Below are 26913 nucleotides of genomic sequence, written 5' to 3'. Positions count from 1 at the left end.
TGTTTGGCTTGACCATATTTATTTATTACAAGGGTTTTAGTTCTCTGTTTTTCCTAATTGGGGGGGAAGAGTAAGAAGGTGAAAACGGTAAGTACTTGATAACTGAAAAAATAAAATAGAGACTATAAGTGACAGTGTGGAAACTCGTGGATATTGGTAGAGATTTTCCTTATCAGGAATCACCTGCACCAATAAATCATAGGTAGGCTTCCACTTATATTTCTGTCCATGTCCATGTCCGTGTAGATCCATATTATACATATATACACACAAACACATGGATGCATACATGTATATAGCATTGGGCCATTGCTTGAACCCCCCCCCAAAAAAAGGACTGCTCTTTGGGTTCTTGTGGCTCAAGATTGGCTTTGTTGCATTCACCTTTATCCCTGGGGTGGAAAGTGTCCTGAAAGTGGAGTCCAAGAGCCCCACAGGTCTTTGATCAAGACTTCTGAACCACAGTGCCTCGGCTTAAAGCTATTGGCGGGTGGCACTACGGAATCTGGAGGTAGAAGATGTGTGATCACAGCATCCGAGATTTAGAGCTGAAACAGACTCTATAGTTCCAAGCCCATTATTGTGCAATTGAGGAAAGAGAGTCGCAGGATGAAAAATGACTTTCTCGAAGTCTCTTAAGGAGAACGTGCAAACTGTTGAGCAACAGCCCCCCACCTTGGGGAATTTTTAGTGGAGGGTGGCAATAACTAGTAACTTTTATTGTTCAGTTGTTTTCAGACTCTTCATGACCCCATTTGGGGTTTTCTCGGCAGATACACGGCTTCTCCGGATCATTTGACAGTTGGGGAAACTGAGGCAAACAAGCTGAAGTGTGACCTGTACAGGGTCATACAGCTAAGAAGTGTCTGAGGTTGGATTTGAACTCAGTTCTACCTGACTCCAGGCTTTCTAATCACCATGCCACCTAGCTGCCCCTCATTTTTATTTATTTTTTTTGCCCCTCATTTTTAACTTGTAAAATATTAGTATGGTGTTTTATTAAGACAGGTTAGATCTAGGAGACTAGTCAGTGGCTATGAAACAAACTGTGCATTCACCAGTCCAAGTCTTTATTGGGGAGGCAGGAGTGGCAGGGCAGAGTAACATAACCAAGATCTTCCCTGAAGCCCCGAGACCAACTTTAACCCTGATGTGGGGGTGAGGGCTTTGGATTTGCTGTGGAAAAAGAAGAAAGAAAACCCCAGATTCATTTGGAGATTAAAAAAATAAGCAAACCAGGGGCAGCTAGATGGTGTAGTAGTTGGAGCATTAGGCCTAGATTCAGGAGGACCTGAATTCCAGTCTGGCCTCAGACACTAGATGTATGACCTTGGGTGAGTTACTGTACCCTGATTGCCTCCAAAAACTTAAAACAATTTTTTAAAAAAACCACCTAGATTTTAACCCAGGCTCTGTGACTCTAAAGCCAAGCCTCATTCTTCTACAAAGTCCTGCTTTACTCTGCTGTTTAAGAGCTAAGTCCCCTTTGGCAGGAGGATGGTATGTTCTGGGTGTACCAGGTATAGTATAATGTCTCTAAAAAGAGGTCTTTGTAATTTAATTTAATTGCAGTGGTAAATTCTTTTAATTTTAGAGTATAGATTGTTGTACTATGCAGTTGGCACCAAATTACACCATCACCATTGCCATCATCATCAACATCATCATTGCAAACATTATGTAATGCTGCAGTGGTAGTGACTTGTTGGAACTGGGACTTCTGGGACAATGTTGTGAAGATTTCTGGGAAAGATTTGGGAAATGGAATGGGAAAGTCACCTCCGTGGGAACACAGGGTTACATTTTGGTAGTACTTTAAGGATTACAGAGAGGCAATGTGCTTGCTGTAGAGGATAGAGAATTGATCTTTGAGCCAGGAAGACTTGGGTTTGAGTTCTGCTTCCAGCATATTCTGGTTGCAGGACCTTGGGCAAGTCACTAAGCCTCTCAATACTCTAGACTAAATTTTTTTTTAGGTTTTTGCAAGGCAATGGGGTTAAGTGACTTGCCCAAGGCCACACAGTTAGGTTAATTATGAAGTGTCTGAGACCGGATTTGAACTTAGGTCCTCCTGACTCCAGGGTTGGTGCTCTATGTACTGCACCACCTAGCTGCCCCTAGACTAAACTCTTTAAGACAAAAATTGTGGAAAATTACTGACCAGGATAGATCTTTGGGTCTGGAATCAGGAATACCTGAGCTCAAATCCAGTCTCAGACATTTCCTAACTGTGTGATCTTGGGCAAGTCACTTTACCCTGTTTGCCTCAGTTTCTTCATCTGCAAAAGAATAGGAGAAGAAAATGGCAAGCCCTTCCTGTAGCTCTGCCAAGAAAACCTCAAACTCACAAGGAGTAAGACATAACTAAAATGACTGAACAACAAGCTGATCAGTATTGATGAGGGAATTTCCTCATCTGAGAGTTCCCCAGACCTCTGAAATAGATTTCAGTTCTTCTCTAAGATTTTCAAAGTATTTTACATATGGTGCTTCATTTGGTCCGGCCTTTAACCCTGAGCAATGAGTGTTGTTATTATCATCATCATTATTATTATTATTTCTATTTTGCAAATGAGGAAACTGGCAATTAGAGTTTAAGCAGTTTACATCAACCACTTCTCTGTCTCTGTCTCTAATGCATGTATGCATACCTATGACTTCTTCAAGTCCAGCTCTCCAGCCACAAATTTACAGAAAGCCTCCAAGATAGAAGGTTCACAGTCACTCACAACATGAGCCCCCACTCACAAAATGAAGCATGTCCATTGGGACCTCCTTCTCTTTCTCACCCCTGTTTTGGGCAATTTCAGTTTGCTCATCATCTGGCTAAATAGTCAAATTGTGAAGATGGACTGTATTCTTGTCTATCCCTGCTCATCAGTTCAGGAAGAATTTCCTGTAGTATTTTATGTCACTATTTTTAAGTTTCTATTTTTAAGCAAAGTTTAGTTGCTAATTTAAAAAATAAGTTTAGAAGTTTTTTTTTAATTTAAGTTTTTTTGATGAGTAAAAATAATGTCCTTTAGGATCGATTACTCCTACATTCTTTCCATTGCATCACATCAACTCCTTATAAGGTAGGAAAGCCCCTTCCATCTCCTACAAGTGCAAAGGAGGCTGCGATGGGGGCTATGAATCCACAGGCAGTTTTCTCCCGGGCAATCCCATTTTCTGGTTCTGTTGGAGCTGTGGGCAGAATTTTCCAATACTCTCAATCATGACAAGAGTAAAAAGAAGGGTTGCGGCTCACGTTGCTCTATAGTTCGGAGGTTTGCCGATGGAGCCCCATCGTGTCCTAGGGAACTTTCGCTTTATCTTGTTTATACGGAGGAAGGTCACAATATCCTTTCTCCAGAGGTGGAAGAGGGAGAGAACTTTCCTCCATGCTGGTCACCTTTATTGTCGAGTATTTTATAGAACATTCAAGCTTGGAGGTCACCTCATGGGGGAGATGGAAGGAGCCCAGAATTTGATATCAGAGACCCTGAATGCACACATGGAGTGGGCCGCCTAGGGAAACAAGGGACCTGGGGCAAAACTCCAGTGACCACTTGTGGGAATGGCTTAGAGAGGATTCTGGATCACTGCACAAACCTCCCTCCTCCAACTCTGGGCTTCTGGAATTCTGGGATAGTGGTGCATTAACAAATGACAAAGATGAGAATTCCCAGAAACATGGGAGGATTTTCAAGAATAGATGCAGAGTGAAGCAAACAGAGCCAAAACAAGATACATGGTGACTGCCATGATAGGGAGCAGCTAGGCCATGCAATGGCAAGAGTGCTGCTGCAAAAATGACAAAGACCCAAGTTCAAATCCAGCTACATGGATCTTTTCTGGCTTAAATGACTCTGGGCAAGTCATTTAATCTGTCTGTCTCTGTTTCCTCATCTGTAAAAAGGGGATTGAAAGGTCAAAAGATGAATCCGCAGGAAAAAAGGAAGATGGTACTATATATGGAAGGGAATGTAAAGTTGTTTATTGAAGGAAGGTCCAAGCAGATTTGGGGAGTGGGGAAAGTGAGTCTTTTTATAGGGAATCGGATATAGGGGGCAGGGTGGTTTGGTTTCTATAGGGACTGGGAGTGGTTGAAGGTTCATCAAGTTGAGATTGTGCATTGTTTGGGGTTTCTATGGGACTTAGGGTTCATGTCCTTAGAAAAGGATACTCGGTGAGGCTCTACTGGGCAGCGAGGAAACTCAGACCTGGATCCAACAGGGATGATAGCACCATGAGATGATAATAATAATAAAATGCTTAACACAGAATATAGATTATAAGAAGTGCTATATGAACATCAGTTATTATAATTATGTATTATTATCCATTTTTGATTAATTCACATAAAGATATATACCATATATCTTGTCATACTATATTGTATAAGGTTTAATCATTAATATCCTATGATTATGGATAAGTATTAATATCATATGGTGTATAATACCATCTTGTAGTATATCATGTCATAAGAATTGCATTATGTACCATTATATTCTATTGGTTAGATTATGCATAATGCTATATCATTAATAATTCTCACATATTAACAGTTCTATTTATATAATTATAGTTAATAGTTGCATTGGCAAAGTAGATTTGATTAATATTATATTAAATGTAATATAAAATCTCTAATATGGCTTATCTGCTTCCTAATATATTATTACTGTTGTCACTATATTATAATATTAGGTGTTATCAATAATATTACATATTAATATCTTATATAAATGAAGAGATCCTTAAAGGGAAGTCAGTCTCTGTGAATGAAAAGCCCCTTAAATATAAATATATTTATGTAAACCTGTGTATTCCATGTACGTCTTCTCAGAAGGCATCACCGGGAGAGCTGGAGCCCCCAAAAGTGCCCGATCGTGTCGACAAGACGAGCTCTGAGTCCCTGGTGTTGCCAACCTCCACTCTATGGCGAAGCGCCGTGCTCTAGCCATTGGCTTGTCCTGCCGGCTTCTCCGGCAGGGCCTGGGGAGTTTCCTCTTCCAGAAGCCCCTACCCAGGATTCTGTGCTTACAGCACAAGGAACTTCCTGTACTCCGGAGCGTCACCCTCGTGGGCAAACTGAAACCACAGCTGTCACGAGGGCATGATGCCTAGGCCTTCTGAGGGTGGGGAAGTAGTTCTCTATGACCCCTGCTCCCAGGACCCCCTCCCCTACTCCTCTCTGGAATGGTGGGGGGTGGGGAAGGAGAAGAAGGGGGAAGAGGAGAGGGGAGGGGGCAGCCTCAGTGTACTTCAACAGATGGGGTTGGGGGGGGACTGGGGGGGATGAAGACAGGAAGATAAGAAGGGGAAAGAAGAGAGGAAGGGAAGAAGGAGCAGGGCAGGGAAGGAAGCAGGGTGAGGAAAAGAGAAGGAAGGAGAGAAGGGCTAAGGATGGGGCTGCAGAAATGAGGCCGGGCCCAGAGACTGGGAGAGAGACAGGTGTCAGAGCAGAGGAGCAGAATCCAGGGATGGGGGCAGGCCATGGTGGGGGGTCCCTTTGGGCCCTCAGGCTGTTAGGCCGAGGGCTCCCTGAGCTCTGGGTGGGGCTGCCCCCTTCCTCCAGTCCCAGAGCCGCTTCCTTGGCTGCAGCAGCTGTGACACCAAACCTTGATTCATAGCTCATTGTTCCCCTGGCCCTCAAGCCTCAAAACCACCTTGTGTCTGTCTGAAGGCTGATTGCCTTGGCCAGGGACCCCTGACCCTCCTCTCCCTCTCTCCGGCTCCCCAGAGCCTCTTCTTCCTCCAGCTCCCCTCCTGGACCCCACTTTCCTGATCCAGGGCCCCGCCCAGCATCGCATCAGACATCAGCACCCCCCCACTCTCCTACCTTCTCCAGGCTGACATCTGTCTGGCCTCCGCCTCCCTCATCTCTTTCTCCCTATGAGAAATTCCCAGCTGACTTGATCAGATCTCACCCCAAAACAGACCCATTGGGGGGCAAAGGGTCCTGGGCTTAGGGAGGATGATCTGGAGCCACGCCCTCCCCCTCTTCCTCCCCAGCCAGAAACGCAAAGAGAGACCCCCTGCTCCTGTCTCCTGCCCCCCCCACTGCACCCAACAGCACCCATTCATTTGTGGGGTCCTCTGACCCAGCCCAGACAGATTCAGAGAAATGGAAATAATCTGGGTCACTTACCCCAAAGCAGGTAGAGCGGCTGCCTGCCCCAGGCTGGGGATGGGCAGGAGCCAGGGCCCACGGGATCTGGGGCTGGGTCCCCTGTCAGGCCCCAGGGAGCCCTGGGAGGGCTGGAGGTCCAGAGGCTGGGCTGGGATGCACTAGACCCTGGTCGTCCGGAGAGGGAGTAAGACAGAGCAATGAGGAGGGAGGGAGGGCAGGCTCCGGGAAGGAACCTCCCCTCGAGGGGTGGGCCTTTGCTTTCCCTCCCCCCACCCTGTAGATACACACACACACACACACACACACACATACACACACACACACACACACACACACACACACACACACACAGACACACACACCACACACATACACACCACACACACCACACACACACCACACACACAGACACACACCACACATAGACACACAGACACACACACCACACACAGACACACACACACACACCACACAGACACAGACACACACACACCACACAGACACACACACACACCACACACAGACACACACACCACACACAGAGACACACACACACACACACCACACACACCACACACACACAGACACACACACACCACACACACACACACACACACATACACCTTAGGGGTGATAAGGCATTAACTCCCTCGGGTCTGGGCAGCAGCCTGGAGTGGGAGCTGCAGAAGCCAGGACCCCAGGGGAAACGCACCCCCAGCCCAGTGGAAAGAATCAGAGATGCCTGGCAGCCACTATCTAGCCAGGTCTTCGGACTCAGGGGCACCCACCAAGGCTGCATGCTGGCCTCAACCCTGGAGAGGTTGGGTGATGAATGAGTCAGATGGAGAGTCCCGGCCCTGGAACCCTCTGACGGGTACTTCCTGTGCCATCAATTCACTAACTTCTCTGGGGCCTCAGTTTCCTCATTTGTAAAATGAGAAAGGAGGAGGCTCTTTTCCAGTTCCAGATTTGTGACTGCCCCAGAGGGGAGGAATGCCAGGTGAATCCCTTCCTCCTGATTCTCTCTGCTCATTGGGGTGACGGCCCACCTCCTCCACTTTCACCTCCACTCTCCCCTCTTGCCAAGCCCCTGAGGACACACTCAGGAGATGCTGGAGGGCCGCTTCTCCACGAGGACCTTCCTTAGGTCCTAAAGGTGGGAGCTATTTTTTCCCCAGTTGAGCAGCGAGGAGAGGTCTGATCTAGGAACCTGGAGCCCTAAGTATCGGCCAGAGTAGCTGGATTAGGAGGAGGACCTCAACTCCATCACTCACTCAGACTGTCCCTATTCCTCCATATTCAGGACATCCCCTCTCCCACCTCTGCACCTTTATACGGGCCTTCCCCCAGGCATGCCTGAAGTGGTCTCCCTGCCCCTTGGAAATCCTAATGCCCTTAATGCATCTAGATCTCCACCAATACCAGTGACTCAGAATTCCTCAAACCCTTAATTATTTTGTAATTAAATTTCATTTACTTATCTGTGTTTCACCTCATTGAAAGTTAACTATTAAATGTAGGGACCCTTGAATTTTAGTCTGTAGACCTAGGCCCTGGTACAGGCTGCCCCTGGCAAATAGAAACCTGGAGTTGGGGAGACTCATCTTCCTGTGTGACAAGTCACTTCATTTTGCCTCAGTTTCCTCATCTGTAAAATGAACTGGAGAAAGAAATGGCAAACCCCTTCATTATTGGACATGATACCGTCCAGAGTCAAACATGACTGAACAGTTGTTGGAGGGAGAATGAATCCAATCACTGCCCCTCTTGATGCCTCAGTTTCCTCCTCTGTAAAATGAAGTGGCTGGACTTGATGACCTCGGAGGACCCCCCCTCTTATGATAATGTTCCACTCTTGATTGCATGCTGCCTCTCGTGTTCCACGTGAGCTCCGACACCCAATTCTAAAAGGAATCCCCGGGTGCAGGTGATCTCTTCATCATGTGCCTGAGACAACGGGCTTCAGAGGCTTGCAAGCTTCCTGCTGGGCAGCCAACAGGGAGAAGAGAAACTCAGCACTCAGGAAGAAACTCTTGAGGTTTCAATGGGGTTCCTCTGGCCCCAGACCACCTTCCCCCAGCACCCCTTCTGCACCCCACTCCACAGAACCAAACCTGCCCCACCGTCCAACAGCCTTAGGCTATCTCATGAAAAATGAGGTCTAGGGCACCATCACCAATGAAGAGTGGGTCTCAGGTCTTGGACCGCTGCCCCTGAACAGGCCCTGGGCCCATGTTAGGGGCTGGATGGCCGCTCCTCAGTGGCCCAGGCAACTGGCCCAGGCGCAAGACTGCCGATGGCAGAGTGCGGGTAGCTCTATCCTGGTGGGGTTGGCTCGCTGGGAATTCTCTCTGCCAGTGAAATCACACGTCCAGCTCCTCTGGTCCCCTCTCCCCTGCCCCCCAAAATAGATCAAGGAGAGACAGTGCGGTGCAGTGGATAGGGAGCTGGCCTCAGAGCCAGAGAAACCAGGGTCCAAGTGCCCCCCCCAGTTCATTAACCTTTCCACCATCCCTCTCTAAGACCCTAAGTTTAAGTTTAAAATTCATTTTTGCACTAGAGGGAGGGAACTCCTCTTATTCCTGGAAACTTTTCTTCCGTCTGGTTGTTTTGTTGTGTCATTTCTGTCACATCTAGCTCCCCGTGACCTTATTTGGAGTTTTCTAGACAACGATTCTGGAGTGGTTTGCTGCTTCCCTCTGCAGCCCATTTTGCAGATGAGGAAGCAGGCGAAGGGACTTGCCCAGGGTCACACAGCTAGGTTAACTTAGAACTCAGGTCTTCTTAACTCCAGGCTCAGTGCTCCAGCGGCTGTGCCCCCTGCCCAGCTACTCCTTCATTATCCCATTCGTTTATTCTGTCCTTCCTTCCTTCTTCAACAAGCTTCGATTTAGCACCTCCTAGTTCTCATACAAAACTGAAAATGAAACCATTTCTGTCCTCAAGGAGTTTCTATTTTAGGAGAGCAGAGGGGTGCACGCACACACACTCACACACATGCTTACACATGCATACACACACACATTCTCACATACTCATACACACACACTCACACACAGACACACACTCTCATACATACTCATACACATTCACACACATGCACACACTCACACACTCATACTCATACACACTAACACACTCATACATGCACTCACATACACACTCACACGCACTCATACACATACTCACAGACACACATATACACACTCACATACACAAACACACTCATACATGCACATAAACACACTCAAATGCATACACACAAATACACACCCACATACGTTTGCACATACTAACACATATACACACTTATACACACATGCACACAGTAACACACACTAGAATTCACACATAAACACACTCACATACACACACATATATACACTTATACATACATGCACACAGTAACACACACTGGAATTCACACATAAACACACTCACATACACACACACACACACACACACACACACACACACACACACACACTGGACACGAGCCACCCAGGAAGGCCTGGTGGATGAAGCAGCAGGTGACCTAAGCCCAGAAGGCCAGGGGCACCTTTAATAAGCAGACTGGCACAAGAAGAACCATCTCAGGGCCCAGGCTCTTGCCCAATTTCTATTTCAGCAGGTACAAGATTTGTTCTGATTGGAGAAAGAAAGAACTCCCTCCTAGAAGCCTTTCAAATTCCACTAAGGTGGTAGAGGCAGTGGGAGCCCTTCTGTGGTGGGGGCTCTCCCAGCACCCCTGAAATCACCTAGATAGGCCCTCTGGCTGGGTCACTCCCCTCTTATCAAAGCCAACCTTCTGGCTGCAGGCAAAGCTTCCCAGAATTGCCAGCTTTGGGGAGAGGGGCTGTAGAGGGGGGATGGACTCCAGAGAGGGAGCTGAGGGGCGTGCGTTGGTGGGAGAGGGGGATGGGAGGGGTCCCCTCCAGACCCAGAGGATTAGTTCCTAACCCCATCTGTGGCTCAGGGCTTAGGACTCCTCAGACCTGGATGATTCTGAGGCGGGGACTCAGCCCCCACCATCTGTTTTGTCCCTGCACTCCAAGGCCCCCAGGGCCTTGTTGCAGCCTGTTGCAGCTGAAACCTTCTACAGATGAAATTTCTCCCATTAAATTCTGAGCCCTTCGAGAGGAGGGCCCGTTTGCTTTTCTGTTTGTGTGCCCATCCCTCAGTCCAGTACATGGCACAAAGCAAGTGATTATTAAATAGTTATTGTTCATTCATCCATTCATCTCCAGCTAGAGCTCAGTAGAACCTAGTTGACTTGAGCCATAAGGAGAAGCTTGAGAACTTCTTAATCGGAGGGAGGATGGGTTCTGAGTGGGGGGGCAACTGTGGAATTTCAGTTCATTATAAAAATCCCCACTTCCTTCCCTCCTCCTCCTCCTCCACTTTCTGCTCACTCATTTGAGGTGCATCAGCAGAAAATCAAACTAATGTAGATCTACAAGAGAGAAGGCTGACCCAGGAAGAGGACAAACCTCTGAGAGTGGGTGATAGCAAAATTCGAAGTTGGAAGAGACTGCAGTGAAACCCTCCAATGCAAAGGTCCCTTTCCCCCCCCCCAGCATCCCACTGGACAGCTCAAATTCCTAGAAAAATGGTCCTTCCATTATATTGGGGGGGGGCACAGTGGATAGAACACTGGCCCTGGAGTCAGGAAGACCTGAGTTCAAATCCGACCTCAGACACTTAATAATTCCCTAGCTGTGTGTGGCCTTGGGCAAGCCACTTAACCCCACTGCCTTACCAAAAAAATAAAAAATAAAAAAAATACATTCCATTATATTTGAGGGAAGAGATGAATGTAGGGGGATATGTTAGTGTGGAAACGCCCTCCACCAAAGGAGATTGGCAATTTGCCTGCTGCCTTCTTGCGATAGAAAGTATTCATCCATCCATTCATTCCCAATGCTCCTAGGATCAAGGCTGGAGGAGACATTAACAATCATCTCATTGAACCCAGATCCTCTCCCCCCAGATTCCAAGGTAAGGCTATTTCTTCTTTAAGTCTCGGGGTTCAAGAGTCTCCAATAGAGAACTGCAGTATCGACGTTATGCACTTACAGCTACCTTCCTCCCAAGGGATGGAGGCAGGCACAACAGAAGGGGGAAGTGAGCATCAAGGAGGGATGTCTGCTCTCTTGTCTTCCTCCAAACCTTGCCCCACCTCCACCTGGGCCTGCTAGGGTCCAAGAAGAACTTCCACCCCTGGGAGCCCTCCCCCTTGTCAAGGTCCTCTCCCCACCTCTTCCCCTTCACACAAGTCAATGTCTCACCTCGGAGGAGATGGAGGTGCTCAATTCCTTCCTATGATATGGAGGACCAACAAGCCTTACTCCCTCTGTGTCTTGAAATCCTTCACCACTTTCATCTAACTTCCTTATATAATCTCCAGACCTCTGGGTCTTGCCATCTGCCCTAGAGCTGCATTTTCCTTTGTATATCATAACCCCCAATTAGGGTGTGAGCTCCTTGAGAGCAGGCACTGTCTCCATCATTCTGTTTGTATCTCATTTCTTTTTTTTTAACCTTTTTGTAAGGTTAAGTGACTTGGGGCAGCTAGGTGGTGCAATGGATAGAACACCAGCCCTGGAGTCAGGAGGACTTGGGTTCAAATCCGACCTCAGACACTTAATAATGACCTAGCTGTGTGGCCTTGGGAAAGTCACTTAACCCCATTGCCTTGCACAAAAAAAAAACCTCAAAAAAAAGGTTAAGTGACTTGCCCAAAGTCACACAGCATTCTGTTTGTTTCTCAAAGCACAAGGCTTAGCAATTCATAATATTTACTAAATGGTTTTTCATTCACTCGTGTCATAATTATCAACTATTCCTTTTCCATTGTGCATTGTATTAAAAGGCTGCTGAGGTCTCTTAGAAGGCTTCAAGTCTATGATGCCAAGGAGATTATTTGCCCAAGGTCACACAGGTTAAGTGTAGACCTAAGATTCAAACTCAAGTGTCCTGCCACCGAATGCTATGTCCTCTTCATTGTTTCTTAGCAGATGTGTTATTAGATGATTAAAGGAACACACTTGTCAAACAATCTGTCCCAACTCAAAATCATGTCCAGGAGGGCAAAGCGGCGGTAACATGTCCACTCTAGCACCAAGCGGAATAAGAGATGGCATGTAAGAGAAAGGACAATGAACTGGGAATCAGACAGATCTGGGTCTGAGTCCTGGGTCTGCCATTTACTGTGTGATTCTGAGCAAGTCATTTTTGCTCCCATGACCTCAGTTTCCTTTTTTTTTTTGCAGATTGTCTCTAATGTCCTTTCTAGCTCTCAGTTCTATGAGCCTAAGGGTGGAAAGGTGTGGGGTTAGAGAGTAAAGGCTACAGAAAAATTAGAGAACTGAAAGGTTGTTTTAAGTCATAGTGGTGCAGGAAGAGATCAACAATTAATCAATCAACAAACATTTAGTAGACACCTTATTATTAACCTGGTTGGACTGGACGTTGGAGATATAAAAATGAATTAAAACTAGTTCCTTCTCTCAAGGCCCTTCCCTTCTATCAGGGAAGACTTGTGGCTACATAGGGAGCCATATACATAATCCATACAAATTAATGGGGGGTAGAGAAACCACACCATACATACAGACACACACACACACACACACACACACACACACACACACACACACACATATATATTTGGGGGGAGAGGAAAAAATAAAATATATATCCATGCTTAATTGTAGCCTTCTTGGAGAAAGAGTAAAAAGTAAAAAGTTCACAAAAGAGAATTAAAAAACCTAGGGGCGGCTAGGTGGCGTAGTGGATAAAGCACCAGCCCTGGAATCAGGAGTACCTGGGTTCAAATCCAGTCTCAGACATTTAATAACCTAGCTGTGTGGCCTTGGGCAAGCCACTTAACCCTGTTTGCCTTGCAAAAAACCTAAAAGAAAAAAAAAGAGAGAGAGAATTAAAAAACCTTAGGCTTTCATGAAATGGAAATTTATTGCTTTATATTTTAAATCCTCTCATGTTCTTCTGTACATATGGCAATGCTTTTTTTCTTTTCTTATTCTGTATTTAAGTTTAAAATTTCAAAAAGAATGATTAAAAAAGTTAATGAAGGTGCAGAAGGAAATTACAACTGGGGCTGAAGAAAGATTTTGTGAAGAAGGTGTGTTTGAGCTGAGCACTGAAGGAAACGGGATTCTAAGAGGTCAGGGAGGAGGAAAGGTATCTGTTCTAGATACGGGCGCTCAGACATGAAGGCAGGAGGTAAGTGGGTATAGGAAATCTTGATTCTAATACTTCCTATATGACCTTGGACAAGAAGTTTAACCTCTCTGGGCCTCAGAATCCTTCTCTGTAAAATATGGGATTGGATATAGCAACCTCTAATGCCCCTTCTTGCTTCCATGATCCTTAAAGGTGGTTACAACTTAGGCTGGCATCCCCCTCACACCCAGAGAACAGCTTTGAGCTCAAGATTGATTGTGTCATAAATAGGTTCTAGGGAGGCCTTGCACAATAAGGCAGCCATGGTGTTGTGGATCATCCAAGAGAATTCATCTCTAATCTAGGGAAGAGCCCCAAAATGCCAGCCCCCTTCCCCTTCAGCCCGTTGCCTGGTTCTTGGAAGAAGTCAATTGAAGACCACTGGCCTCTTGGAGGGGACATGGAAGGCTTGCTAAGATGACTCATGTGTTCTCTCTCCTCTGTGGCCCCAGAATAACAGCAGCCTAGTGGGAAAAGTAGCATTTTTAGACTCAAACTTCGCTTCCTCTTGAGGATTTTCCCAGGCTTCAGGCTGGGGTTGGCTCCCATTCCCAGCCTCCTCTTGACAAGGATGGACCCATCACCCCTTAGCTTCTCTGCTTATAATAACAGCCACAGGGAAGGGGGAAGGGTGGGAGCGATGAACTCTCAGCTATTCAACCAGGCAGAAACAGAGACCCGGCCTAGAGCAGAGACATGGACCAAGAGAAAGACTGAGGCCAGGATGGCCTGGGATGGAGGCCAACCTTGGGACTGACACTGAGCCAGAGACAGAGACTGGTTCCTGCGGTATTGATTTAGATATCAATCAATCTGCACGCTTTTATTAAGGGGCTGCTATGCATCTGCCACTAACTCTGCTGGGAGCTGAGGGTACAAAGACAGACATGAAACCAGTACCTGCCCTCAAGGAGCTTCCATTCCATGATTCTATGATAAGGACCTGTGACGTAATTGATATGGGGAACTACCAGGTGAGAAAACTCTTTCTACCAAAACAGAAAAGAACTTTTTCTGAGGACGGCTAGATGGGGTAGTGGATAAAGCACCGGCCCTGGAGTCAGGAGTACCTGGGTTCAAATCCTGTCTCAGACACTTAATAATGACCTAGCTGTGCGACCTTGGGCAAGTCACTTTAACCCCATTTGCCTTGCAAAAACCTAAAAATAAAAAAAAGAACTTTTTCTGTAGTTTAGGGAATGTCCAGGGTCACAGCAGAATGGGTCAGAGGTGGATTTGAATCCAGTTCTTCATGACTTGCAGACCAGTTCTCTATCTCCTATGTCAAACCACCTCTTCACAAAATAAATACAAGGTAATTTTTGGGTGGGGTGGGGTGGGGAGGAGGGAAAGGAACTAGCTGCTGGGGAGGGGTGTCAGGAAAGTGAAATTAGGGAAGAGTTTTCTAAGGAAAAGAGGGTTTTCTGGAGGTGGAAGTAAGGAAAGAGAACATCTGGGAAGGCAAAACAGTCAGAAAAAAGGAGTGAGAATATCATATGTGAAGGGCAGCAAGAAAGACCAGTCGACTACACTGTATGTATGAGAAGAGAAATGATGGACTGAAAGGGGATGTCAGGGCCTTGTCAAGAAGGGCTTGAAAAGATGTGTTTCATTCTAGAAGCAAAAGGAAGGTTCTGGAATTTATAGAGTGTGGGAGTGATATGATCAGAGAGAGAAACAGAAGAGAGATGAGGATAGGAGAGAAACCAGATTGGGCAGAAATTGGAAGAGACAGAGATGCAGTCCAACTGAGGCAGAGATGGAGACAGATATTGGAAGAGACAGGAGCATAGGTTGAAAAAGAGTCTGAGGGGGCAGCTAGGTAGCACAGTGGATAGAGCACCGGCCCTGGAGTTGGGAGTACCTGAGTTTAAATCGGACCTCAGACACTTAATAATGACCTAGCTATGTGGCCTTGGGCAAGTCACTTAACCCCATTTGCCTTGCAAAAACCTAATAAAAAGAGTCTGAGAGAGGAAAGAGAGAGATGGAGCTAGAGACACAACAAAGATAGAGACAGGGATAGAGGCTTCAATGGAGATGGAGACTAGGACAGATTCAAATTCCAGGACAAAATCTAGGGAGCAGTGTTGGATAGTGGAAGGACGCCTGCTGATAGCCTCCCAAACCAACGTCATCCTCTTTAAGGCATCACCACAGCCTACTTTACCTCAAAGACTATCCTCATTCAGTCAAGGATGCAAGGCCACCCAAGATAGCAGGAGGATGGTTATGAGGATAGAGAGAGGAAAAGAACTGAACAGATCCAGTGCGGGGAGCAGTTGCAGCTAGCTGGTACAATGCATAGGGCACTGGCCCTGGAGTCATGAGGCCCTGAGTTCAAATCCAACCTCAGACACTTTATCATTACCTAGCTGTATGACTTGGGCAAGTCACTTAACCCCATTGCCTAGCAAAAACCTAATAAAAAGAGTCTGAGAGAGGAAAGAGAGAGATGGAGCTAGAGACACAACAAAGATAGAGACAGGGATAGAGGCTTCAATGGAGATGGAGACTAGGACAGATTCAAATTCCAGGACAAAATCTAGGGAGCAGTGTTGGATAGTGGAAGGACGCCTGCTGATAGCCTCCCAAACCAACGTCATCCTCTTTAAGGCATCACCGCAGCCTACTTTACCTCAAAGACTATCATCATTCAGTCAAGGATGCAAGGCCACCCAAGATAGCAGGAGGATGGTTATGAGGATAGAGAGAGGAAAAGAACTGAACAGATCCAGTGCGGGGAGCAGTTGCAGCTAGCTGGCACAATGCATAGGGCACTGGCCCTGGAGTCATGAGGCCCTGAGTTCAAATCCAACCTCAGACACTTTATCATTACCTAGCTGTATGACTTGGGCAAGTCACTTAACCCCATTGCCTAGCAAAAAAAAAAAAATTGGACAGACCTTGGAATGTTGAGTTGCACAGTATTTCCAGCTTTCAACCTGGTTAGAGCATGGTCTTCCCAGTGGCTCCACAGTTAAGAAAATAGTGGATTTCTTTTTCAATTAGAAGCTTAAGCAACTCAATGAATAAAAGGAATATTTCAACCCCCAAATTTTTTATTTGCTGTTTTAATCTTATTTTTATTAACATTATTATTGTAGGGGTGGCTAGGTAGCACAGTGGATAGAGCACCAGCCCTGGAGTCAGGAGAACCTGAGTTCAAATCCAGCCTCAGACACTTGATAATTACTTAGCTATGAGGTCTTGGGCAAGTCACCTAACCCCATTGCCTTGCAAAAACCTAAAAAAAAAAAACATTATTATTGTAGATATAAAAGATTAAAAAAGAAAGAGAAAACATTAGTTCTGCAAAACCCAACAATAGCAAACCACGCAGAATCAAGAATTACTGTCAGCCTCTGTTGATTTGGTAGAGTTGTGCTGAATTGTGTTCCCATCCTCCCTCACTTTATTTTTTGCTCTTTGTTACAAGGGTTGACTCTCTGGATATTTTTGGAAAGAAAGGGGATATAAAAAAATAAAAAATAAGAGGATATATAAAATAAAAATTAAAAAAAGAAATAACAGGACCTAAAAAATAATCTGCACCCATTGTCTCCCACTTCTGCCAAGACAGTAAAGAGAGACATTTTCTAAATTCTTCTCCAGGGCAAAGTTTGATCATAATTACAGAATTTGGTTTCATTTTTTTCAACAGGGATTTATTCAATACTCAAGATGTGCAGATACAAGACAAAAACCAGTGCCTGCCCTCAGGGAGCTTACATTTCCTTGGGAGATAGACACAAGGCTATAGATAGGGGATGAAAAATATTAGCCTCATTTCTTACTAGAGTTTTACTACATCAAACCCTGAGGACATTTTGATCTTCTGAACAATAAAAAGGGAATAAAGGACATTAGTCAGAGGCACACCTTAAACACGAATTGCCCCCAAGAGTTTGCATTCAACATGGGAGAAAGGAGTGAAATCCTTCACGTAACGCAGAAGTTATGATACAAGATGGAGATCTGAGACAAAATGCTCCAGGATTAGTTGAAGAGGAAGAGAACACTTGAGGGAGAAGGAAAGGGAGAAATCAGGGATGGCATCATGGAGGTGGTGTTGCCCGAGTTGCCCTTTGAAAGAAGATAAAGCTGATTATTCTATTGTTCTGCAATTGTTGTATCATACACTGTACTTCTTTGGTGTCTAGTGAAACCTAAAGATACCAGGATTGTGTTTTAAAATGAACAAAATATATAGGATTTTAACAGAAATGAATTATCTTGAATTATACTTACAAAGCAAGTTCATTGACCAGAGTTTAAGAACCCTAGTTCTTCTGCTACCTGGGTATAAGACCTTGGGAGACAGGAAAAGGACCCAGGGTGAGCCAGTCTCCAGAATGGAGAAAAGAATTCTTGATAGAAGAAGCAGGAGAGTCCCAAAAATGAACTTGTAAGGATTTCTTCATTTTGTAGAGGGCAGGGGCTCTATGCTAAGAATAAGATAAAATCTCAGACCCAGCTCTCAAAGAAACTCCCATAGAATAAACTCTCTTTACCAGAGTCTAGCAACACCCAAGTCCTACAATCTTCAGAAATTCTGAGAAGTCCTTCTGCCAGTGTGCGTCAGAGATTTGGCTTGACCCCAGTCTTCCCAGATCTGAGATCAACTCTCTGTCACCCCATCGAGGCTAGGAATAAAAAGACAAGTGTGTCTGCCCTCAAGGAGCTAGCATTCTATTAGGAGTGGATCAAATACATAGCCCAAAAGAAATTGGGCAAGTCACCATCAATGGAGAGGAATTAAGGTGCAAGAGTGTATGGGTATTATGAATATGTGGATAGGGGTATGGGGCCGATAACTGAATCCAGATCCTCTGAAAGGATGGAGCATCCATCAGATACCTGAAACAAGCTAATCTGCCAAAGATGGCAGGGTCTCATCCTGACAAGGGTGTCCAGATAGTGTAAGGTAAATGTTTAACAACCATCTCTCTGGGGGGAGAAGGGAATGCATGCATGAAACATTTAAGTTTAATCTGCTTTATTAAACTTTTCTAATCCCTTTTTTAAGGCTAGGCCAACACTGAGATAATAAAACAAGTCTTAATTTGTAGGGTTTGCTGATATCCAAGGTGTAAATGCTCACCCTGAAAAATTAACAACTGGCTCTCCAAGTTGGTCCAAGCTGGCTCCTGCACACCCCTGGCTCCCTTCATCAGTCGGGGAATGATGAACCAATTATGATATATGAATGTAATGAACTGTGCTGTGACCAACACAAGATGCATAATGCAACATGTATTTTGGGACTTGGCCAATATGAGACCTTGTTTTGCCTGACTATTCGAGTTTGTTACAAGGGCTTTGTTTTGTTTTGCTTTTCCCAGTGGAGGTAGGGTGGGAAGCAGAATAAATAAAATTTCAAAAGCCCAAACCAAGGCTCCCCCTCCCCTGGCTCTCCTCCCTCCATTCACTCCCACTGGATGCCAGAGAACACACTATCTTCCTAAAAGTCGTCCTTGTCCCTGGGAGAGTTGAAGACCTGCTCCTACTGCTCCTCAAAAGAAGCAAAAGTTGGAGCCTCCCTCAGAGTCAAAGTATCTATTTTTGGGTAATGATGGCACTGGACAGGGTGGGAGGAAGTGGCCTCCAAACATAGGGCTCAGGGTGGCCTTGGACACCCAGAGGATTAGGACCAATGCCCTGAAAGTCCTTTGTACAATTATGTGGCTCAACATAAAAAACAAATAGGATATTATTTTATTTATTTATTTTATGTTAATATATTATGTCAGTTATATTATCTATTTATAGTGTTATTTTATATGTTTATTTATATTCTATGATTTCTCTACATTCTTATTTGTTTTATTATATCTTCTGTTATTTCTATTATAATGCATATTAGTTTATAGTATGTTCTTTTATATTACATTATTTGGTTTTATTTTATTATCTATAGTTTATATTTTATTTATATTTCAGTGGAAATTATATTTAACACTAATTATTAGAGAAATTCAAATTAAAGCACCTCTGAGGTACCACCTCACAACCTCTCAGATTGGCCAGTATGACCAGAAAGGACAATGATCAATGTTGGAAGGGATGTGAGAAATCTGGGACACTAATACATTGTTGGAGGAGCTGTGAACTCATCCAACCTTTCTGGAGAGCAATTTGGAACTATGCCCAAAGGGCAATAAAAATGATTTTGATTCAGCAATACCACTACTGGGTCTATACCCTGAAGAGATGATGAAAAAGGGTAAAAACATCACTTGTACAAAAATATTCATAGCAGCCCTGTTGGTGGTGTTAAAGAATTGGAAAGCAAGGGGATGTCAGTCGACTGGGGAATGGCTTAGCAAACTGTGGCATATGTATGTCATGGAACACTATTCTTCTATTAGAAACCAGGAGGGATGGGAATTCAGGGAAGCCTGGAGGGATTTGCATGAACTGATGCTGAGTGAGAGGAGCAGAACCAGAAAAACACTGTACACCCTAATAGCAATATGGGGGCGATCATCAACCTTGATGGACTTGCTCATTCCATCAGTGCAACCATCAGGGACAATTTTGGGCTGTCTGAAATGGAGAATACCATCTGCATCCAAAGAAAGAACTGTGGAGTTTGAACAAAGACCAAAGACTATTACCTTTAATTTAGAAAAAAATTATGTAATTTTGCTATCTCTTACATTTTATTTTTCTTCCTTAAGGATATGATTTCTCTCTCATTACATTCAACTTATCACTGTATACCATGAAAACAATGGAACAACATAAAGACTAACAGACTGCCCTCTGAGGGGGGTGGGGGGGGGGGAGGGAAGTGAGATTAGGGGGAAAATTGTAAAATTCAAAATAAATAAATAAATAAATAAACAAATAAATAAATAAATAAAGGGAATGATATTTAAGAAATGCTTATTACCATTAGTTTTGCCTCTATACCCTAAAGACCATGGAACCTTTTCCGATGACTTGTGACTAAAACTGCCACCAGAACATGAGATCCTTGAGAACAGGGATGTCTTATTTTCTCACATGTATCTCCAGCACTGAATATATAATACTTTGCACCTATATTTAATAAATACTTTATTCACCCATTCATTCATTTCAATGCTGACATCCTGTGATCTTGTTATTACTTGATTCCCCTCCTGCTTCCTTCTTGCGCGCCCTCTTTTCCATTCTAGAAGCCAGAATGCTCAGGGCCCACTCCCTACCTCCTTCGCCCCATCACCTGCTCTCAACCTTCTCCTCTCCCATCAGAATTTCCCAGCTGTTCTTTGGAAAGAACCCAGAAAAGTCCACAAAGAATCCATAGAGTCAAACAATCATCATTGATAATGGTACTTCCTTAGAGATCATCAGCTTCCTCACCTGCAAAATGAAGGGGTTGGATGTGCACAGGTTCTTGCCCTGGGGTCTATAAACTTGTTTTTTAAAAGTATTTAGATAGGGCCAGCTAGGTGACACAATGGATAGAGCATCAACCCTGGAGTCAGGAAGATCTGAGTTCCAATCCAGTCTCAGACACTAATTGCCTAACTGTATGACCTTGAGCAAGTCACTTATCCCCATTGCCTTGCCAAAAAAAAAAGTTTGTGAATGTCTGTATTTCAATATAATTAGTTTCCTGTGTAATGCTATGGATTTTATTTTGTTCAGTAAATAATACAGGTCTGCAAAGGGGTCCCCAAGCTTCAGTAGTGCAACAGGTCCAGGACGTCAAGAAGGTTCAGAACCTTGGAATCTTTCCAAAGTCCTTTCCAGTTTGGAGTGCTATTATTCTAAAATCACCAAATAAAAGCAGTCACATAACCAGATAATTATTAAGGTCATGCATCCTGGGGGGGGGGGTGGTCTTTTCTCCATGACAGCAGGTTACACCCCATTCCGAGTGATGCTCGTCTCTGAAGAGGATCCACCAGATGTGGGAGAACCCTTCATCTGTACCTATGGAACTTTCCTGAGTGCTGGTGCAGAACCTGGGTTGCTCATCTGCTGCCCCTGGTCTCAGTCCCTGCCTGGTCAAGCTCTTCTTCTAACCAGACCTGTCCTGGCTAATGTCTTTGACACAGCTCGCTGTATCCAAGTCACTATGAGGGATCTAATGCAATGTGCTCCCATGTTTGTGAGCATCTTAATGCTTCCTAGGACCTATAGCAGCAGACTTGGCTAAGGGTACAAGGGTCCTTCACTCTGAAAGACTTAAAGATTATAGGGACAAAATGAGGGACAGGAACAAGGACCAGTGGGAGCAGAATGGAGGTGGACTCCTGGTCCATGAACAATGTTCTTCTAATTTCCTTATAGCTCCCTTTATGTCTCAGGCAGGTATCCATTTTTAATTTATCTTGGCAAACAGTGTTAGATATGGGTCTAAACCAAGTTTCTACCAGGCCGCTTTCCAATTTTTCCAGAAATTTTTACCAAATTGTGAATTCTTATCCTCAAATGCTCAAATTTTTATATTTTTCAAACACAAAATCACTATAATTATTTACTAGTGCATATACCTATTCTATTCCATTGACCATGCTATTTCTTAGCCAGGACCAGATTGTTTTTATAATTATTACCTTATAAAAACATTTAAGATCTGTTTCTGCTAGACCCCCTCCCTTTACAATTTTCATTAATTTGATATTTTTTTAAGGTTTTTGCAAGGCAAATGGGGTTAAGTGGCTTGCCCTAGACCACACAGCTAGGTAATTATTAAGTGTCTGAGACCGGATTTGAACCCAGGTCCTCCTGACTCCAGCACTGGTGCTTTATCCACTATGCCAGCTAGCCACCCCTCTCTATAGCTATTTTTAATGAAATAGCTCTTACTATATCTCAGGGCTTTGTTGATGATACATAGAAATGCTGATAATTAATTTGTTTTTATTTTGCATCCTGGAACTTTGCAAAAATTATTGTTTCCATTATTTTTTAAATTAAATCTGGATTTTCCAAGTTTGCCATCATATCTTCTGCAAAAAGAGATAGTTTCATGGCAGCTAGGTGGTAGAGTAGATAGGACAGAATACCAACCCTGGAGTCAGGAGGACCTGAGTTCAAATCTGGCCTCAGACACTTGATATTTACTACTGCATGACCTTGGGGAAATCACTTAACCCCATTGTCCCACAAAATCCAAAAAAAAAAGAGATAATTTTATTTCCTCATTGCCCATTCTGATTCCTTAAATATCTATAACATTGAATAATAGTGATGATAATGAGGATATTTATGTCATTCCTGATCTTATTGGGAAGCCCATACTTTAACACCCTTTCAGATTATTCTTACTGGCAATTTTAGGTGGATGCTTGCTATCACTTTAAGGAAAAAACCATTTATACCTATGCTTTATAGTAGGAATGAGTTTTGTATTTTGTATTTTATATACAACTGAAAACAACTCAACAACAAAATGTGCCAGACCCTGTATGTTGTCAAAAACTTTCTGCATCATTGATATAATCAAGTAAGTTTTGATTTGGGAATATAATCAATTATATTAATAGTTTTCTTTATAGTGAATCAGCCCTGCATTTCTGATATGAATCCCACTTAGTCATAATGTATAATATAATCTTTATTAAATATTTTTGTAGTCTCCTAGCTAGTATTTTATTTTAGATTTTTTGCTTGATATTCATTTTTAATGGATTTCTTTTGCAAATTTTATTTTATTTTTTGGTTTTTACAAGGCAGTGGGGTTAAAAGTGGCTTGCCCAAGGCCACACAGCTAGGTAATTATTAAGTGTCAGATATTAGATTTGAACTCAGGTACTCCTGACTCCAAGGCCAGTAGTATTTCACATACTGAGCCACCTAGCTACCCCATATCGATATTCATGAATGAAATTGTTCTATAATTTTTATTTTTGTAACTGTTTTTCCATTTCAATTAAATTGTTAAATTTATTGGCATATACTTGGGCAAAATATCTAATTTATTTTCATTAATGCTGTATTCATCCTTTTCATTTTTTAAACTAGTAATTTGGTTTTCTTTTCTTGTTTTTTAATTATATTAACCAATAGTTTATCAATTTTATTTGCTTTTTTCCATAAAAACCATTCCTAGTTTCATCTACTAATTTAGTGGTTTTCATGCATTCAATTTCATTAATCTCACTTCTAATTTTCAGCATTTCTCACTTAATGTTTCATTGGGAATTTATTCTTTTTTAGTTTTTTTAAATTGCATATCCATTTCATTAATCTGTTTTTTTTATTTTTTGATATAAGCATTTGAGGCAGCTAGGTGGTGCAGTGGCACATGAGACTTGAAGTCAGGAAATCTACCCTCAGATACCTACTTAACTAGTTTTATAACCCTGGGCACTCTGCCTCAGTTTCCTCATCTGTCAAATAAGCTGGAGAAGGAAATGACAAACCAGTTCAGTATCTCTGCCGAGACAACCCCAAATGGGATCAGGATCAGACATGACTGAAAACATCTCAACAACAACAAAACGTGCCAGACCCTGGACCTTCACCATTATTATCTTATTTGATCCTCAGAACAATTCTGGGAGGTGGATGCTATTATTATCTCCATTTCACAGATAAAGAAACTGAGGCAGACAGAAGTGATTTGCCTAAAGTCACACGGCAAGTAAGTGTCTGAGGCAGGATTTAAACTCAGATCTTCCTGCCTGTCAACTAGGGGAAGGCTAAAGACATCAAGGTACAAGAATGTAATGGACCATTATCATCCAATAAGAAATTATTATTATGAATTGAAGTAAAAGGAAGGCAAGCAGAACTAGGAGACAATGTATAATAACCCTGGAAAGGTAGATTGGAGCATACTAAGACCTTTAAGTGCCAAAGAGAGGAATTTGATAATGATCCTCAAGGCAAAAGGGAGCCACTAGGGTTTTGTGAGTAGGGCAAGCCCATGTCAGATATGCATTTGATGAATGGGTAGGTCCTTGGAAGATGGATTGTAGAGGAAAGATTTTAGCAGCAGTATGGAGATGGAATGGATTGGGGAGAAACATGAAGCAGGGGACTTGCAATAATTTAAGTAATGGTGGATAAGGTTGTAAAATAAGGTGATGTGGGCTAAGTGGAGGGAAAGGAAGTCCTTGCAGCCATCTAGGCTAGAGGGATGAGGGTCTGAACTGGGGTAGCAGTTGTGGGAGAGGAGAGGAGACGAGTGCAGGAGATGTTGTGGGAAAAAAACTGATAAGCCTTGGCAACTATTTGGACACGTGGGATAAGGGAGGATGAATTTTGACTTCAAGATTATAAAGTTGTGTGACTGAAAGAATGGTGGAGATCTTGAAATATGGAAGGTCAGAAAAGGGTTGATTCTGGAGAGAAATAACAGTAATCATCCCTAGTCTCCATCCAGGGCTTTAAGATTTGCAAATTGGGGGCAGCTAGGTGGTACAGTGGATAAAGCACCGGCCCTGGAGTCAAGCGTACCTGGGTTCAAATCCGGTCTCAGACACTTCATAATGACCTAGCTGTGTGGCCTTGGGCAAGCCACTTAACCCCATTTGCCTTGCGAAAACCTAAAAAAAAAATTTCCAAATTTACAACTAGTATCTCATTTGATCCTCACAACAACCTTGGGAGGGAGGTGTTATTATCCATGATTGATTGAGGAGGAAACTGAGGCAAACAAAGGCTAAATGACTTCCCAGGGTCTCCCTAACACCAAGTCCAGGGTCCTAGTCCAATCTATAGGGTCCTTAGGGATTAACAGGCTCCCCTTCTAGAAGGCTATTCCCTATGTAAAGTAGAGCTGATCAGTAGATGGTAACTATTTATTTCCTTTACCGCAAAAGCAGTGCTTAAAATACAAAAGATTAATAAATACTTAAAACATAAAATAACAACCCATTATTCCTATCATATACCCCAGGAGGTAGGAAGGACTCTAGGGAGACTTGTGGAATTGCTGAACAGATTTCCCACTCACCTCAGTCTGCACTAAGCTACAAGGACCACGTCTTCTGCCCAGGCTAGGTATGGCCCATCCATAAACTGGCTGCCATCTCAGACAAGGGCGTCATGGTACCCTTCATCTCCCATTGGGCAACCAGCACCCAGCTCAAGAATTTGAGGCCTCAAAAACTTGGGAAGCAGAGATAACAGCTGGAAACAACCACTTTTCATAGTCATTGTTCAGTGACTTAGAGAAAGAAACACAAAGCAGAAGATATAATCAAGAATTTGAAATAGTCAATTTTCCCCCCTACTTTCCCTAGTCTCCTTGTCCTCCCTCCTTTTCTTCGTCCCTCCTTCATTTCCCCTTCTTTCCTTTCTTACTTTTTCTATTCCTTCCCTTATTCTTTTCCTTCCTTCTATTTCTTTCTTCTTCCTTCCTCCCATTTTTCCTTTCTTCCTTTCCTTCCTCTCTCCTTTCTTTTTCTTCTTTCTTTCTTTCTTCCTCCTTTTTCTTTTTACCCTTCCTTCTCTTCCTTCCTCTCTTCCCTTCTTTCATTCCTTCTTTTTCTTCTTTCTTCTTCCTTTTCTTCCTTCCTTCCCTTTCTTTTTTCCCCATACTCCCTTTCTTCCATCTTTCCTTCCTTTCTCCCTTTCTTCTTTACATTCTTTCCTCCTTCCCTGCTTCTTTCCATCTTCCAATCCATTCAAAAAGCATTTATTGTCAATTGTGTACTAGGGATTGTAGATACAAAGACAAACATTGAAATGATCCCTGACTCCAAGGAATTTATATCCACTAGTAAGTGGCAAGTGTCTAAAGCTGGATTTGAATTGCAGTCCACTTGGTGCAGTGGATAGAGCACTGGCCTTGGATTCAGAAGGATAGTGGTTCTGGAGAAAATGAGGCTGGTGGCTTAGCACAGCCTCCCCTCACTCAAATCCAAATCATGTGCTTGTCAATGGCATCCCCTTTCTGATATCATGATCTTCTTTTTTTTTTAATTTTTTATTTATTTAAGGTAATGGGGCTTGAGTGACTTGCCCAAGGTCACACAGGTAATTTTTAAGTATCTGAGGCCAGATTTGAACTCAGGTCTTCATGACTCCAGGGCTGGTACTCTATCCACTGCACCATCTAACTGCCCCTGTCATGGTCTTCTTTGAAAAGGAAGGACAATGGGGGTGGCTAGGTGGTGCAGTGGGTAAAGCACCAGCCCTGGAGTCAGGAGTACCTGGGTTCAAATCTGGTCTCAGACACTTAATAATTACCTAGCTGTGTGGCCTTGGGCAAGTCACTTAACCCCATTTGCCTTGCAAAAACCTAAAAAAAAGGGAGGACAAAACAATATTAAGCAATGATTGAGAGTCTATAATGTCCCAGTGGATCAGTGGTGAGAGCACTGGACCTGGAGTCAGGAGGACTTGAGTTAAAATCTGGCCTCAGACACAAGCTGTGTGACACTGGGCAAGTCATTTCGTTGTTTGCCTTGGTTTCCTCATATATGAAATGAACTGGAGAAGAGAATAGCAAATGAGTCCAGTATCTTTGCTAAGAAAACCCCATGGGCATTATTGGCATGCTAGGGTTTCACAGGGTCACAAAGAGTCAAATGTGGCTGAACGGCAGCACCATCCCAGGCACCAAACGAGAAACTGGGGATATAAGGATAAGA

General features: G+C 43.6%; 1 protein-coding gene across 4 annotated transcripts in view; it reads right to left on the bottom strand.

The window, feature by feature from the left end:
- TRPV2 (transient receptor potential cation channel subfamily V member 2) overlaps positions 1 to 6328 on the bottom strand; it is a 42077-nt gene extending 35749 nt beyond the window's left edge. The window contains exons 1-2 of one of the 4 annotated variants that reach the window (XM_074189283.1): positions 4808 to 5788; positions 385 to 4205 (exon numbers count right to left, since the gene is read on the bottom strand). The gene's annotated coding sequence lies outside the window, so the exon portion shown is untranslated. Of the gene's footprint in view, positions 1 to 384; positions 4316 to 4807; positions 5789 to 6139 lie in introns of those variants that run through there. The other 3 variants (XM_074189282.1, XM_074189284.1, XM_074189285.1) reach the window with 3 other exon arrangements.
- Between the last annotated feature and the right edge of the window lie 20585 nt (positions 6329 to 26913).

Source organism: Macrotis lagotis, chromosome 5 (genome assembly GCF_037893015.1).
Source record: "Macrotis lagotis isolate mMagLag1 chromosome 5, bilby.v1.9.chrom.fasta, whole genome shotgun sequence".
Lineage (NCBI taxonomy): Eukaryota > Metazoa > Chordata > Mammalia > Peramelemorphia > Peramelidae > Macrotis > Macrotis lagotis.
Note: the sequence above shows the minus strand (reverse complement) of the source record. Positions and strands in the feature narration are given on the sequence as shown.